The sequence below is a fragment of the Hippichthys cyanospilos genome, chromosome 19, assembly GCF_059441005.1.
Source record: "Hippichthys cyanospilos isolate Australia breed blue-spotted pipefish chromosome 19, RoL_Hcya_1.0, whole genome shotgun sequence".
Lineage (NCBI taxonomy): Eukaryota > Metazoa > Chordata > Actinopteri > Syngnathiformes > Syngnathidae > Hippichthys > Hippichthys cyanospilos.
The window spans coordinates 14,403,290-14,417,831 of record NC_142387.1 but is presented as its reverse complement, the minus strand read 5'-3'; the positions used below and the strand labels follow the sequence as shown (position 1 = coordinate 14,417,831).

Genomic DNA, 14,542 nt, shown 5'->3' with positions numbered 1-14,542 from the left:
TTTTTACGGTTTAATGTAATGTCCGATAAGCATTTAGCTCATGCACGACGACAAAACAAAAAAAACTATCATTTCAGCATTTGGCCTTGGTTTGACTCTATGATATTATTGTGTTTTTGATACATATTTGAATCCTTTTTGCCAGTCAAAAATGTTGACTTCTGTAATAACGTGCTTTTGCTTTTTTGTTTCTAGCATGGCCGCCCCCTTCCAAAAGGTGAACGTGTTTTCGGCGAGAAGGTGGCGGCGTTGACGATGAATCCGGGTAAGGATTTACACTCTGTGATTGGAAGTGAGCGCCACCATCAGGTCGGAACCGGTCCAAGTCGGGCGCCACGTTGCATCTCCGCCGCCGATGAAGCCATTTGGCGCCATTTGTGTTTTTGTGACTTTATCGCAGCGCCAATGCATTATCGCCGCGCGTACATTTACATAGACGCCAAGAAATGGTCGCCCCGTCCCCGCCGCGGAAGATAAGATAGAATAAGACTTTATTAATCCCTGCGGGGAAAGTAGTCTGTGGTGTGCGCACATTTGTTCGGAGGTGTCCTTAAAGAACCCGGCGGAGCGCCGCCGAGGACATTTTCACAGCGTTTGCATTTAAGGAACTCGACGTCTTTTCAGTTGGGCGCCTGGCACGGTCCAAGGTAAACTCATCGCGGTTTCAAATTGAACCTGCCTTTTTGATTTTACCTTGATATTCTCCTTCTCACAATGGGAGTCAAACCTCTTATCTTGTATTTAAACTGCACACAATCAACCGAACTGGGGCAGAGACGGAAGACTGAATCATGTTTTGCCATTCGATACGAAGGACGTCTCCTAAAACTTTGATGTTTCACGTTTACCGGGTGCCCCGCTTTAAGACATAAGAAGTTTTTTTCATGCAAAAATCTCCTGTTATTATCTATTAATGACTGCATTAGCATAGCTTACTGATTGGATAATTGGATAATGTCTCCATATTATTTTGACAGCTCTCAGCTGTCAAAATTATTCCTTTGACAACTCCTTGATTATCATATGAACCAATAACTATATTAATAATTGATTGATCAGACCATTGTTAACTTGAGTTTGACCATCCCAACAGTACAGTAATTACCGTGTTTTCCGCACTATAAGGCGCGCTGGCTTATAAGGCCCACCCTCAATTAATGACATATTTTAAACCTTTTTCCATACATAAGGCGCACCCAGATAAGGCACACCCTCAATCAATGACACATCTGAAAACAGTTTCCATATATAAGGCGCACGCTCAATTAATGACATATTTTAAACCTTTTTCCATACATAAGGCGCACGAGATAAGGCACACCCTCAATCAATGACATATCTGAAAACAGTTTCCATATATAAGGCGCACGCTCAATTAATGACATATCTTAAAACTTTTTCCATATATAAGGCGCACCAGATTTTAAGGTGCACCCTCAATTAATGGCGTATTTTAAAACTTTTTTTCCATATATAAGGCGCACCCTCAATTAATGACATATTTGAAAACTTTTTCAATGACAATATAGTAATACTCAAAGTAATAACAATAATAACCCAAATAGTAACTCTCAAATGATAAGTCTCAATAGCATAATAACTCAATGTCAATATGAGCAACTTTGTTCAACTGTAAACACACGAAAGAAACATGTAAAGCTTCATTTATCACTTCATTCCCCATCTACCAATCCCAATCGCAATATCGATCCATATATAAGGCGCACCTGATTATAAGGCGCACCATCAGCAAAACATTAAGGCTTTTAGGTGCGCCTCATAGTGCGGAAAATACGGTATTCTAGTTCATGATGTCCTCAGAGAAATTGATTTAATTTAGCTTTTGTGATTCATTAAAATTTGGAATCCCTTTCAAATGGTTGGTGAGCACAAACAATAATCAATAAAAAATGCAAATTAACCTTCATTAATTGGTGAATAATCGCTAAATGAAAGAAAAAAAGATTTTGTAATACGGTTTTCTGATTATTCGACTAATTGGGGAATCACCTCTAAATGAAAAAAAAAAAAGATTTTGTAATAGTTTTCCGGTTATTTGACCAATCGGTGCAATAATTAGTGTCTAAAAATATTTGGTAGCGACAACCCTAAACTATGTATAAAAATGGCGTCATCAGATGATATTAAAAGCAATAAACGCTTTCTTTTCATGGCTTTTGAAAAGAAAGTGAAGGCTCCATCTCCAAAAAAGCACGGTCATATCCTCCGAACTGCGGACTTTTTTTTTTTTTTGCGGCGGCGTTTATACTTCAATGCGCAAGAGCATTTGTGTCTGGCGGCTGGCGGTATCCTTGAGCGCGTTAAATTGGGTTCATGCTTTATGTGTACACCGAAGCCGGAGAGTCAATAAGAGGGGACCGCAGTTTTCCAGCCGTCAGCGGGACCGGCTCTTCGGGCCAATATTGACGTTCACTTTCAGCAAGTAACAATCAACGGGAGGGCGCTAGCTAATTCGCCTCCCTCCCTTGCTAATAAAAGCTAATGGCAAAGACGTTATCGATTGCTTTGTTCATCAGCTAGCCCTCCCTGTAAACTTACAGTAATCCGTGATGCGCCCCTAAACTACTTTATAATTGCCCGTATGAATGGATTATCATGTAAATAGACGGCAAACTACATTACCTAAAGATTTTAATGTAATTACTCTATTATCTATTAAAAAAACGTACAAATTTGATTATAAATAGACGGAACACTACAACACCTAAAGATTTTAATATAATTATCTATTAAAGAAAATACGAACAAATTTGATTAGAATATAAATAGACGGCAAACTACAATACCTAAAGATTTCGATGTAATTACTCTATTATCTATTTAAAAAAAAAAAACTACAATTTTGATTATAATATAAATAGACGAAAACTACAATACCTAAAGATTTTACTATAATTATTATCTATTAAAAAACACGTACAAATTTGATTAGAATATAAATAGACGGCAAACTACAACACCTAAAGATTTTAATATAGTTATCTATTAAAGAAAATACGTACAAATTTGATTTGAATATAAATAGACGGCAAACGACAATACCAAAAGATTTTAATATAATTACTCTATTATCTATTAAAAAAAAAACGTACAAATGTGATTTTGCTGTTCGGTGGTACAACGTACAAATTTGATCATAATATAAATAGATGGAAAACTACAATACCTAAAGATTTTAATATAATTATTTTCTATTAAAAAAATACACACAAATTTGATTATAATTTAAATAGACGGCAAACTACAATACCTAAAGATTTTAATATAATTACTCTATTATCTATTAAAAAAAACGTACACATTTGATTATAATATAGATGGCAAACTACAATACCTACAGATTTTAATATAATTACTCTATTATCTATTAAAAAAACGTACACATTTGATTATAATATAAATAGACGGCAAACTACAATACCTACAGATTTTAATATAATTACTCTATTATCTATTAAAAAAACGTACACATTTGATTATAATAGAAATAAACAGCAAACTACAATACCTAAAGATTTTAATATAATTATCGAATAAAAAAAAACGCACAAATTTGATTATAATATAAATAGATGGCAAACTACAATACCTAAAGATTTTAATATACTCTATTATCTATTAAAAAACACGCACAAATTTGATTATGATAGAAATAGATGGCAAACTACAATACCTAAAGATTTTAATATAATTACTCTGTTATCGATTAAAAAAACGTACAAATGTGATTTTTCCGTTGGGCGGAATACAGAGCTATCCCCCCCAACCAACCCCCTTCCCCGTTGAAGTCCAAAGTGAGAAAGTGATGGCCCAGAAAAGCACACTTTCAGCGCAGGTAATCATAACCATTAATCATGGCGTCGCAGCCCGCCTTCCCATTGGACGAGCGGCCAGTTGGGTCACGGCTGCAGATTGCGGCGGAATTTGCATCAGCCGCCGGCCGCTCAAGGCCGTTCGGGGGCGGAGTTGTAGCGGCCGCCCCGCCGAATCAACACCTTGTACTTGCACTAGGTAAATGATGAAAGCACTTGAGGCCACTTCAAGCACAAGCCCGGATCCTAACGGGGTCCAAATGACGTTATTAATGGCGTTATTATTTCAAGTCCATGCTAGTTTAGCAGTGCATTGCTTTTTTTTGGAGCTGGCTAGCAGGTGTCAAAACGGGAGAGTAATGACTTCATTTTGTTGAAACACACAAAGCAATCGGTCCTATGAGGGACTTTCAAAACTTTCTGAGCTCTGATTCAAATGTTGCATATACTCATTTAATAGATTTAGCATATTTCTCTGCACCATACGACGCGTCGTATTATGAGGCACAATCTCCATTACGAAAGGGCACATTGAATTAAAACGTGCGGTGGGCAAAGAAAAGGAACGTACGGAATGTTCTTGAAAGTTTTCATTGCTTCTAGCATATTTACTGTACATGTTCTCTGATTGGTTTATGTACTAAACGTAGTACGTCATCTCTGATTTGTTTACCATTGCTATCGTTTATACTGTACGTTTTATGTATGTTCTGTACGTATACCGTTATAATCCCTATAGGGTTCATGTTGGCCAGTGTAGCTACTCTACATATAATGTAATGTTCTGTTTTTACCGCTGCCAACTTAAGTACCGTACATATTAAGAAAACACTTTCTGATTGGTTTATAGCTGCCAGCGTGCGTACGGTACTTATTTCGTAATGTTCTCTGTTTGGTTTATCATTGCTAGCGTATGACCTTCGATTATATAGCGCTTTTCTACCTTGGGTACTCAAAGCGTTTTACGCTAACTAGTTCTCTGACTCCTCTGCCTAGTGTATATTTTGTACGTATAACGTTATAATCCCTATAGGGTTCATGTTGGCCAGTGTAGCTACTCTACATATAATTTAATGTTCTGTATTTTACCGCTGCCAACGTAAGTACCGTACATATTAAGAAAACACTTTCTGATTGGTTTATAGCTGCCAGCGTGCGCACGATACGTATTCCGTAATGTTCTCTGTTTCGTTTATCATTGCTAGCGTATGACCTACACTTATATAGCGCTTTTCTACCTTGGGTACTCAAAGCGTTTTACGCTAACTAGTTCTCTGATTCCTCTGCCTAGTGTATATTTTGTACGTATAACGTTATAATCCCTATAGGGTTCGTGTTGGCCAGCGTAGCTATTCTACATATAATGTAGAGTAATGTATTTCGTAATGTTCTCTGTTTGGTTTATCATTGCTAGCGTATGACCTTCGATTATATAGCACTTTTCTACCTTGGGTACTCAAAGCGCTTCACGCTAACTAGTTATTTACCTACTGATGACGCGGCGTCAGGAGCAACTGGGGGTTCAGCGTCTTGCTCAAGGACACTTCGACGTGGCCTTGATGGCCGGGGGATCGAACCCGCGGCCTCTCAGCTGGAAGACGACCACTTTACGTAATACGTAATTTTCTCCAATTGGTTTAATGTTGCTAGCGCTCATGCTAGCACGTCTTGTTCTCTGGTTTATCGTTGCCAGTGTACCGCATGCGTACGTACTTATCATATCATGTAACGTTCTCCGATTGCTTTATAACTGCTAGCGTACGCAATGTGCGTGTTCCTTCCCTTATGTCCCTGTGTCAGAAGCTAATTGTCCGACAGCCAGTCAGGCAAAGGGCTTACCAAAGTCGCACAATAACATTTTGCAGAAAAAACTGAATCTTTAATTAATTTGACTACGGAGCAATAAAATAGAAACAAAAATATGTCAGTCACTTGGCATTGGAATGTTGAGCATTAGTCAAAGGGAAGGCAAAAAAAAAATAAACACCTCAAGTGGTTTTGGGATGGCTTCTATTTGGCGGCACTCCAAAGCTCATGTTTACACCTCTTTTTTCTTGGCGCGGACTAATACACGGAACGCCGTGATGCCATTAGCCTAATTGCTGCTGCGTGACACTGTCACGCTGCGCCGCAAATGTCCCCGCCGCTCATTTTTTGTGCGTACGAGACTGATAGCTGACGCAAAAGTGCTGCGTGGCCACTGCCGGCGATTGTGCTGACAAACTCTTCTGATGGCGGATAATGCAATTTCTCACGGCGGCGAAAGAAGTTGAGGCTGCGCGGCAAACGCCAATTACACGGGGAGACTGGGGGTCGCGGCGGTCAAATTTCAAGCGGCAGCATTGGCTGTAAGAAAATCTGTCTGCTGTCATCAACTTTTACATTTGAAGTGAAAGGTACAATATATCTTGTTTTGCTCCAAAGTGTGATTTTTAAGTCTTATTAAATGTCAAAATTTTGGGCGGGGAGTTGGACTTTCCTATGGAATCTTGGAGTTGCTAATTTGAGTTAACTTTTTTTTTCTTTTTGTTAGAACGTAATTACAAGTATGTTCAAAAGTTGTATAAACATAGCATTTCCACCTCAATGTCACGAGGAATTATGCTGTGCATGGTATTACAGAAAATATTACCGGACATTAATAGTACAGACTACTGCAGAATTAATAAAAAATGATTGATGAATAATATTCATCAGGCCAAATACTTAGAAAGACAAATACTTACAGTACACACTGGTCAATACGCCTTGGCATTGTGTGGGAATTTTTTTTTATGCATTTAGTTTGCCCATCAGTTCACTCCACATTTGAAATGTCATATTTCCGTACTTTTGTCCTTCACCTAAAAATGTATTTCAAACCACGTAAATGTGAAGACGTTTAACAACAGACTGTTTAAAAAAGAAGAGAGGATCGTGCTTGATGTCAAATGAATACGAGTTGTAAGATGTCATATTTTGACTGTCCCCAATTAGTGGAGTCGTAGCTTTTCGGCGTTTTTTTCGCAATGCGCTATTCTTGGCTGCTTTCTCATGCTAGCAACGCGGGGGATTAATCACCGGGCCTAACACATTTTTCGGCATCATCTGTGACTTGTCGGTTCTCGCGGAGCCGCTCGTCTGCTCTCACTCGGATCGGAACAAACTCAGGCCGCTTCAAATATTTGCCCGTTTTGCGATGGATTGAGGAGCCGGGGGAACTCGGGGTTAAGCCACTGTGACTCCGGGGGCCGGAAATCGTATTAGAAGACCGCGGCGAGCTCATGGTCCATTCTAGCCTTTGTTTTCTATCAAATCCCAAGAAGGCTCCGCAAACAAATAGCAAGAAACCAGACGGTAAGCGGAGGCGGAAAAAGCCGAGAAAAGGTAGAAAATTAGCCACGATACCTTTGGCAAGGCGTATCTTTGCAGTATCTTATCACCTCCCGAGCAGACAAGCCGATTAGTATGGACTGGTTGAAGTGGGAAACAGATAGCAGGCGTTTGTGTTTACCCAGCGGAGCCATTTATCAAGGTAAACACAGTCCGGGAGATGCGCTACGTCGGCCCAATCGATGGCGATCAATGAAATCGGGCCAAGCGGGCCGAAACCTGCAAATATCAAAGGTCGATTGGTCCCTGTCAAGAGTGAAGCACGACGCGCCGTAAAGTCGGCGCCAACTTTTGCAAACACCTCCTTCGGCTAAGCGAAGTGATAATGACGCATAACGATAACGTCGAAAATTGATTCCGTGATCCGTCCCTTTAACTTTAGTATACTTGGCTATGTGCTGCTATGCTAACTTTAGCCGCGTGGCGACTGTTTCACCTCGGTTTTCTGAAGAAGCCACAAGTTGGCACAGAAGAACTGCTGTTATGAAGAAGAACATCACCAACTGACTTCAACATAGTTCCCGGGAACCAAAATGCCAGAAGATAGTGTTAAAGCCCTAGTTTTGTCAAAATTAAGCTCTCAACTTCACCATAGAGAAATTCGTCAGCACCCGATCAACGGGTGATGGCAAGGAACCGCTCTCGTTCGGGTGACTAGATCGCTAAAAAGCCAGTTAGCTACCGAGCTAGCGTTCAATCTCTTTTTTTTTTAGCTAGAGAGCATCCCTTCTCTTTTTCTAGTTACTGGTTTGCAAAATCAGATCCAAAAAATAAAAACCCTGCCACAGTTTGGCTTTAGCTACATGTGCTTTCACTTCACTGGTAATTTAAGGAACTCATTTGGCTGCAGTTTGAGTAGAGGCACCAAACTTTTTAGTTTCTGGACTTGGATTTTCCATCTCTGCTGGTTTGAAGTGGCAAGTTGGCTAGCTAGCTTTCACTCTATTTCTCTCACTCTTTTTCTAATCAATGGCTAGTTAGAAAGTGACTACAGTAACTAGATAGCTACCTAGCTAGCATTCCGACAGAGATAGATCTGCCTAGATCTATCCATCTATCTGAACGTTTGTATACGTGTATGAACAGAGGAGTCGAAGAAATAGTCAAACGGTCACGCTAGGGACAAGATTTGCGTTCCGGCCAAAGCTTGAGAATAAAACGAGCCCCGTATCATTTGGAGCGCACAGCACCGCCGCCATTAGGCTTATTGTATTCCCGCGTCAGGGCGCAGCTGCGTAATTGTTGCTGCGGGCGGTTTTTAATCGACAGCAATATGGGACGAGCCACAAGGATGCCTCAAAAGCGCAGACGAGAAGCAGCCATCGCTAAAGGTTTGGAACCGGGATGATCTGCCGTACTTCCGCCCGGCTTGATTCGACGGACCGGAATGAAGACGGGTACGCTTTAATGCCTTTGATGTGAACGGCGCACTTAAAATATACTTTTGTTTCATTTGACTTTCTTTGTCCTACTTAGGTTTTGTTCAGCCGCGATGACCGTTGGCTGGCTTTCAGAAGGGAAAGTGGGTTGCGAGCCACCTGTGCCAGCCAAGATTCTGTAAGTCTGCACGAGTCGGCTTGACAAATGCCACGGCACCGGCCCAGCTCCGGGCTTGACAAGGAGGGAAAAACGTGGACAAGAGCGGGAAGCCCGAGCCAATAGCGCCCCTTTGATAAGCCGTTTTGGACAAACCAATTTGGACCGCCATCTTCTTGGAGTATTGACGTTCTCCTTTCCAGCATGGCTCACTCAACCCCATTTGCAATCAAAGTCACTTACTGGACTTTTTCTAAAGATGAATCTGAATGATTAATCCGCGGCGAGGTGCAACTGATGGTAAACGTTTGTCGGCGCAATTTATCGGAAACGTTTCAACTTTGTCAGCTGTTGTACCGACACAGGTTGGAAATACATAATCAAATCGTAATAGCCGAGATTTATACGAAGCTTTTCCAGAGACCCAAAGACGCTTGGCAATCACTCATGGGGGTAATTAAAATGTTGAGTAGGCCAGAAGTGGGTTGTTTTTCGAGCCGTAGCGAGCGTTGGCCACCCACCGGTTGCTTGCCGCCTCGACGCCGAACGGCAGAATGATTGAAGATTTCAGGCGAGCTCGGATATGCAAGAGAAAGTTGGTCTCGCTCTTAGCGGGGGTGTGAAGTCTAGAACTCAAGAACATCTGTCTCCAACACAGACATCAAACTGCCAACAGAGAGAAAATATTTGGGGTTCGGCAAACTCGTTTGAAGGTATTTGCAAATGTATTATTACCCAATGCATTTGAACACACTTGCAGGCTAAATGCTAACTCATGCGAAGAAAAAAACAAAGGAAAATACCGATCACAAATATTCGTGATCGCGAGGGTCGATCACCAATAAATAGAGCTGATATTCATTTTCAGCTAAAGGGAAAAATTTGGCTTTGGAAATGTAAAAAATGAATAATGATTTCAACTTTTGTTGTGATGTGTTTATGTATGGCGATCGGTCGGTCACAGAAAGTTCAGGTAGCTCCAAGCGTCATCGGCATGTCTTGAAAAGTTCAAACGAGAGTAACAACTAGCTAATGAAAAACATGTTTCTACAGTAAACGTTTTCCAGTTTCTCAAATTAGCTGAAATGAAATGCTGATTTCCGTTATGGTTTTCATAATGCCACGGGGGGGTTTAAACCAAAAAAAAACCACATTCTAGCATTCAGCTCCCATTACACAAACGCGTTAACATTACAACAATAAGTGACATCAATTTGAAGTTCAAGCCACATTTGCCTGATCAACTTGCGTAACGTCCACATTTGGAGTATAACGGAAATAACATTGCGAAAAATCAAAAGCTAGCAACTTTTTCCACCGTTAGCTGGGCATAACTTGATGCGGGCAAGGGAACCCAGTACGGCGCAAACAGCCTCTTCCCATTGGGAACATCGGGCAAAGGAATTTCTCCCAGCTGCGGTGACCGTGGCGCCGGTTGGGCCGACTCGCTTTGGTAGCCTCATTGACACTCTCGGCGCAGCACGCAGTCAACAAGAACTCCTGAACTGTGCGCCGCGGTGTATCAAACGCATTCAATTTCCCTTCAGACGACGGCTCACTTGGCAATACAAGACCGGCTCCGTTCCGGATTGAATCGTACCAGTGACCCAACACGTGTTCGCGCTCATTCAACAGTCCGGGAAACGGAGCGACGGAGTCACAGAGCTTTGCTAGCTGAACAAACTTGACCCGTGAGACCCATAAAGGTATGCCGTGATGCTGCAATTTCTAGTTCCTCCAAGGCTGCCATGGCAACAGGATTTTCAGCGCCCTGTCCCTCCCTCCTCCCCAAAAATAAAGCAGCTGATTGCAAGAAGGAAAAAAAAAGGAGCGTAAACGATGCGGCAAGTGGGAAAGCAAACGGTCCATTTCACAGCCCGCAAACTCTTGACGGCGAGTGGCACTCGAGCGGAGCTTCGCGCGCTTACCTGTGCGGCCGCACGCAGACTTACAGACGGCCAGCTGCTAGGACGCTACGCCGGAGTGCGCATGGCAGCCGGCGGGAAACGGTAAGGAGGAAGGCGATGGCGGCTATTGCTGCTGCCGGTGTCGGGGAGGGTTGGGGCGGTGGGCGGCAAACGCTGAATTATAGATGTGAGATGGTGAGAGAGCGAGAGACCTCTTTGCTGATTTCGCTCACCCGCGGTGCCAACGCTTTTCTGCACGGATCAAAAGGCAACGGCCACTGAAGGGCTGCGGATTCCAGTGGAAACTAAGCACGTCTGCTCCATATAGGAGGAATCGCACCTGCGCGCCACCCATCTAATCGAGTTGCGCTGAGCTATAGGACCCCCTTCGGACTCGCTGTCACATCTGTTGCCCCGCTCCTGGGAGCGCTTTATTGGCTTTTCAGAGGCCAGACAAATGATTCCCCGCTCGTCGCAGGTGTTTATAGGCTCCCAGAGAAGCAAAGGGACGAGATGTAAACACGACGCGGATTTGCACCTCGTAAAACACACCTGTTGCCTGCCCGGTGCGGCCCCAAACCAAGTAGCCATACCTCGCGCTTCATTATGCAAACATTAGCGACCCTAACTTTTGCAGGCCCACCACATACCTAAAACACACCTGTCGCCTGCCCAACATTCTAAATTACTTCCGCTTTTTCAGGACTACCACACATCGAAAAACACCTGACGCTTACCCAGACTGCTGCACATCATTGGGGTATACTTAAAGCTGAGTCCCAAATGAGAGGCAGCAGGAAGTTACTACTCTATGAAATATTGTGACCCAAAGGTTCTAGTAATACCTCCAGACTTGGTTACTCTGCCAACACCAGCTGTTTCCCAACTGAAGGATTAGACAATTTGAATTCGAAGAGAGTACTTTATAGAAACCTGTTGCTTGCCCAACGTGGTACAAATGCAGAAACAAACCCTTTAAACGGGACTGTGTGCTGCTATGCTAACACTAGCAGCATCCCAAATGAAAGATTACCAATTTTTCACGCTAAGAAACCATCAATCGCTTGCTTGTCCAACATGGTCCAAATGCTGAAATTTAAACATGGCTACGTGGTGCTGCGCTAAAACTAGCAGAGTCCCAACAAGACTACAAATTTTGAATTCTAAGAAACTACTTTAACAAAAGCCGGTTGCTTGCCCACCGACGTCCAAATTCAGACACGAGCCCTTTAAACGCGACTGTGCTATTTTGCGGACACTAGCCGAGTCCTAACTATGGGGCAACAATCTTTCAATGCCCACAAATTACCTAAAAAAAACAAAATACAGTTGCTTACCCGGCATGATCAATATCTAGCCGCAGTTTCTTTAAAATATCATAATCCCTACGATATATAACGCTCGTAGGGCCCCAATTGAGGGCCCACAGCCTTTAGAGGCTTACGATAGCTTTTGATTGCCCAGCATGGTCCATATGCTGCAGCTATGCCTTCAAAATTGGCAACTCGCAGCAAAGTAGCGTCACTATGGAATCATTTTAAACACCTGTTACCAAGGCAGAACAGCCCGAAACGTAATAACCTTTCGAGTCTGCTACTTGCCGCTACACTAACACCACTCGTGTCGCAATTAAGGGCCGACAACCTATGGGGGTCCACTTTTCACCAAAATCCCTGCTCTGAGTCCTGCATGACTCAAATGTCAACACGAAACATTTCGAGCCGATAACATCGGCCGCATCCGTTCGTTCTTTGCATTCCTCTTAAATCCCACCGCTTGCCCGGCCATTCTGTGCTAAGCTAACATTAGCCGCGTCCCGATAGATCTCGCTAAAGCTATCGTATGAGGCGTTTTTCACATATCAACTCCTCAAATTGGGTCACGGATAACCTAAGCTAGCTTAGCTGCTAGCCAGAATGCAGCCGCGATGGGAAATGATCCACCCTCCAGCTGCAAAAGTCCGATAATGAGCACCGGCTTCCTTGGCAGGAATTGATCCACAGCGGCTCGCCGCTCCGATTCCGTGCAAAATAACAGCGCGCGTTAGCCAGTTTGGGGTAACAGTGCAATGAAGTGTAGCCTAAGAGTCTTGCTTTAACACGGGGGGATCAATATGTGAGTTTCTCAGAATGTTTCGCCACCAATTTGACGCTAACAGAATGCTCAGTCAGTCATTCTCTATCGGATGTGGCAGCCAGTCTTTGAAGAACTGCACTTGGGGTGCGCTTGGACGCCGATTCCATCCCCGCAGGTTTAATTACTGGACTCCGGGGCCTTCGTGGTGAAAGCGGGTTTCGCGGGGGCAGATTTCAGGTTACACGAGCAGAACCCGTACCTTTCACTTAGCAATGGACAGATGACGCTATAAAGTACGGTGTAAAGTGATACGATAGAAACTTTTCTGTCGCAACTATCATCATTCGCCAACACGAGAATCACAAGTTTCAAGTTATAGTGCATTGTGTATATGATCATTGTTTTTTTTTTTTTTTTTTTAAGGGATAGTGTATAAGATTCAAGAAGTTTACAATCATTTAATGGATTCCTTTTTCATGAAAAATGGTCTAAATCTTAAGACACTGTCCCTTTAATAGATTTTATTATCGTGATAAAAAAAAATTGGCCAATGTGGTGATAGATGTTTTTTCCATATTGCCCAACACCACAAAATGAATTCCTTATTTTATACTGGTTTGTTTCAAGTCACGTCAAAATAAAAGGTGTGAGCATTGTGTGTGTGTATGTATAAATACCGTATTTTCCGCACTATAAGGCGCACCCTCAATTAACGATATATTTGAAAACTTTTTTCCATATATAAGGCGCACCGGATTATAAGGCGCACCCTCAATTAATGACATATTTTAAAACTTTTTCAATCACAATATAGTAATACTCAAAGTAATAACAATAACTCAAATAACTAAAAAGCGTAATAACTCAATGTAAATATGAGCAACCTTGTTCAACTGTAAACATACAAAAGAAACAGGTAAAGCTTACTTTATCAGTTAATATATATATATATATATATATATATATATATATATATATATATATATATGGCGCACCTGATTATAAGGCGCACGTCAGCTTTCTAAAAAAAATTAAGGCGTTTAGGTGCGCCTTATAGTGCGGAAAATAGAGTATACATAATTTTTTTTGAGATTATCTCGATTTACCGTGATAAAAAGTGGCCTATGTAGTTATAGATTTTTTTCCATAATCACCCAGAACTACTAGATGCGTTTTTACTTTTACACATTTGTTTCGTGTCTTTTCAAAATAAAGTGAGAAAAGGTAAACAGTCCATTGTGCATTTCTAATAGATCATCTCGTGATAAAACGGTGTCCTTTGTCGTGATAGAATTTTCTTTTTCTATAAGGCCCAGCACAGACGCATATAGCCAAAAAAAAAAAAAAAAAAAGCAGAGCCAACAACAAACAGCACAAGCTTTTACATAATACATAGCCAAGCTGCAGGGGTGCTTGAGCACTTTTCACTTCGATGCAAAAAAACGAAGCCTGTGGTCCGGTCCGCGTAAAAGTCTCGTTCGGAAACTCGCCTTTTAGATGGCGGTCCGTGCAAAATAGCCCCCAGATGCCGCGTACTCACAAAGAGAAGAGGCGTTTTATCACGGCGCCCGCTGCGATCTTCAATCGGCGTTTGTTTACCCAATGCTATCTCCATCCCAAACACATTACGGCCTTGTCTTTTTGTTTGCCGGCCACAACAACGCCATTACTTTCCGCTCGGAAGAGCGCGGCTCCTCCGGCGCGGCGGCGGAGTGCCAACGCGTGTTAACCGCTGCCCGTCGTGGAAAAACACCTTTGTTCTCCTCAAGATGACAAGATTTTCCATGTTTGTTGTTCCTAAAGGGGAAGACGACCTAA

At 42.3% G+C, this 14,542-nt stretch overlaps 1 protein-coding gene and 1 long non-coding RNA gene across 2 annotated transcripts in view; one reads left to right on the top strand and one right to left on the bottom strand.

Annotated features, from left to right (window-relative positions):
• LOC148408046 (cadherin-18) overlaps positions 1–10,785 on the bottom strand; it is a 124,946-nt gene extending 114,161 nt beyond the window's left edge. Inside the window, exon 1 of the mRNA XM_088402284.1 lies at positions 10,670–10,785. The gene's annotated coding sequence lies outside the window, so the exon portion shown is untranslated. The remainder of the gene's footprint in view (positions 1–10,669) is intronic.
• On the top strand, positions 194–9,219 carry LOC148408047 (uncharacterized). Its single transcript, XR_015863677.1, has 3 exons — positions 194–265; positions 8,475–8,602; positions 8,682–9,219. It is a non-coding gene; the product is annotated as an uncharacterized LOC148408047 (long non-coding RNA).
• Positions 10,786–14,542: the final 3,757 nt, after the last annotated feature.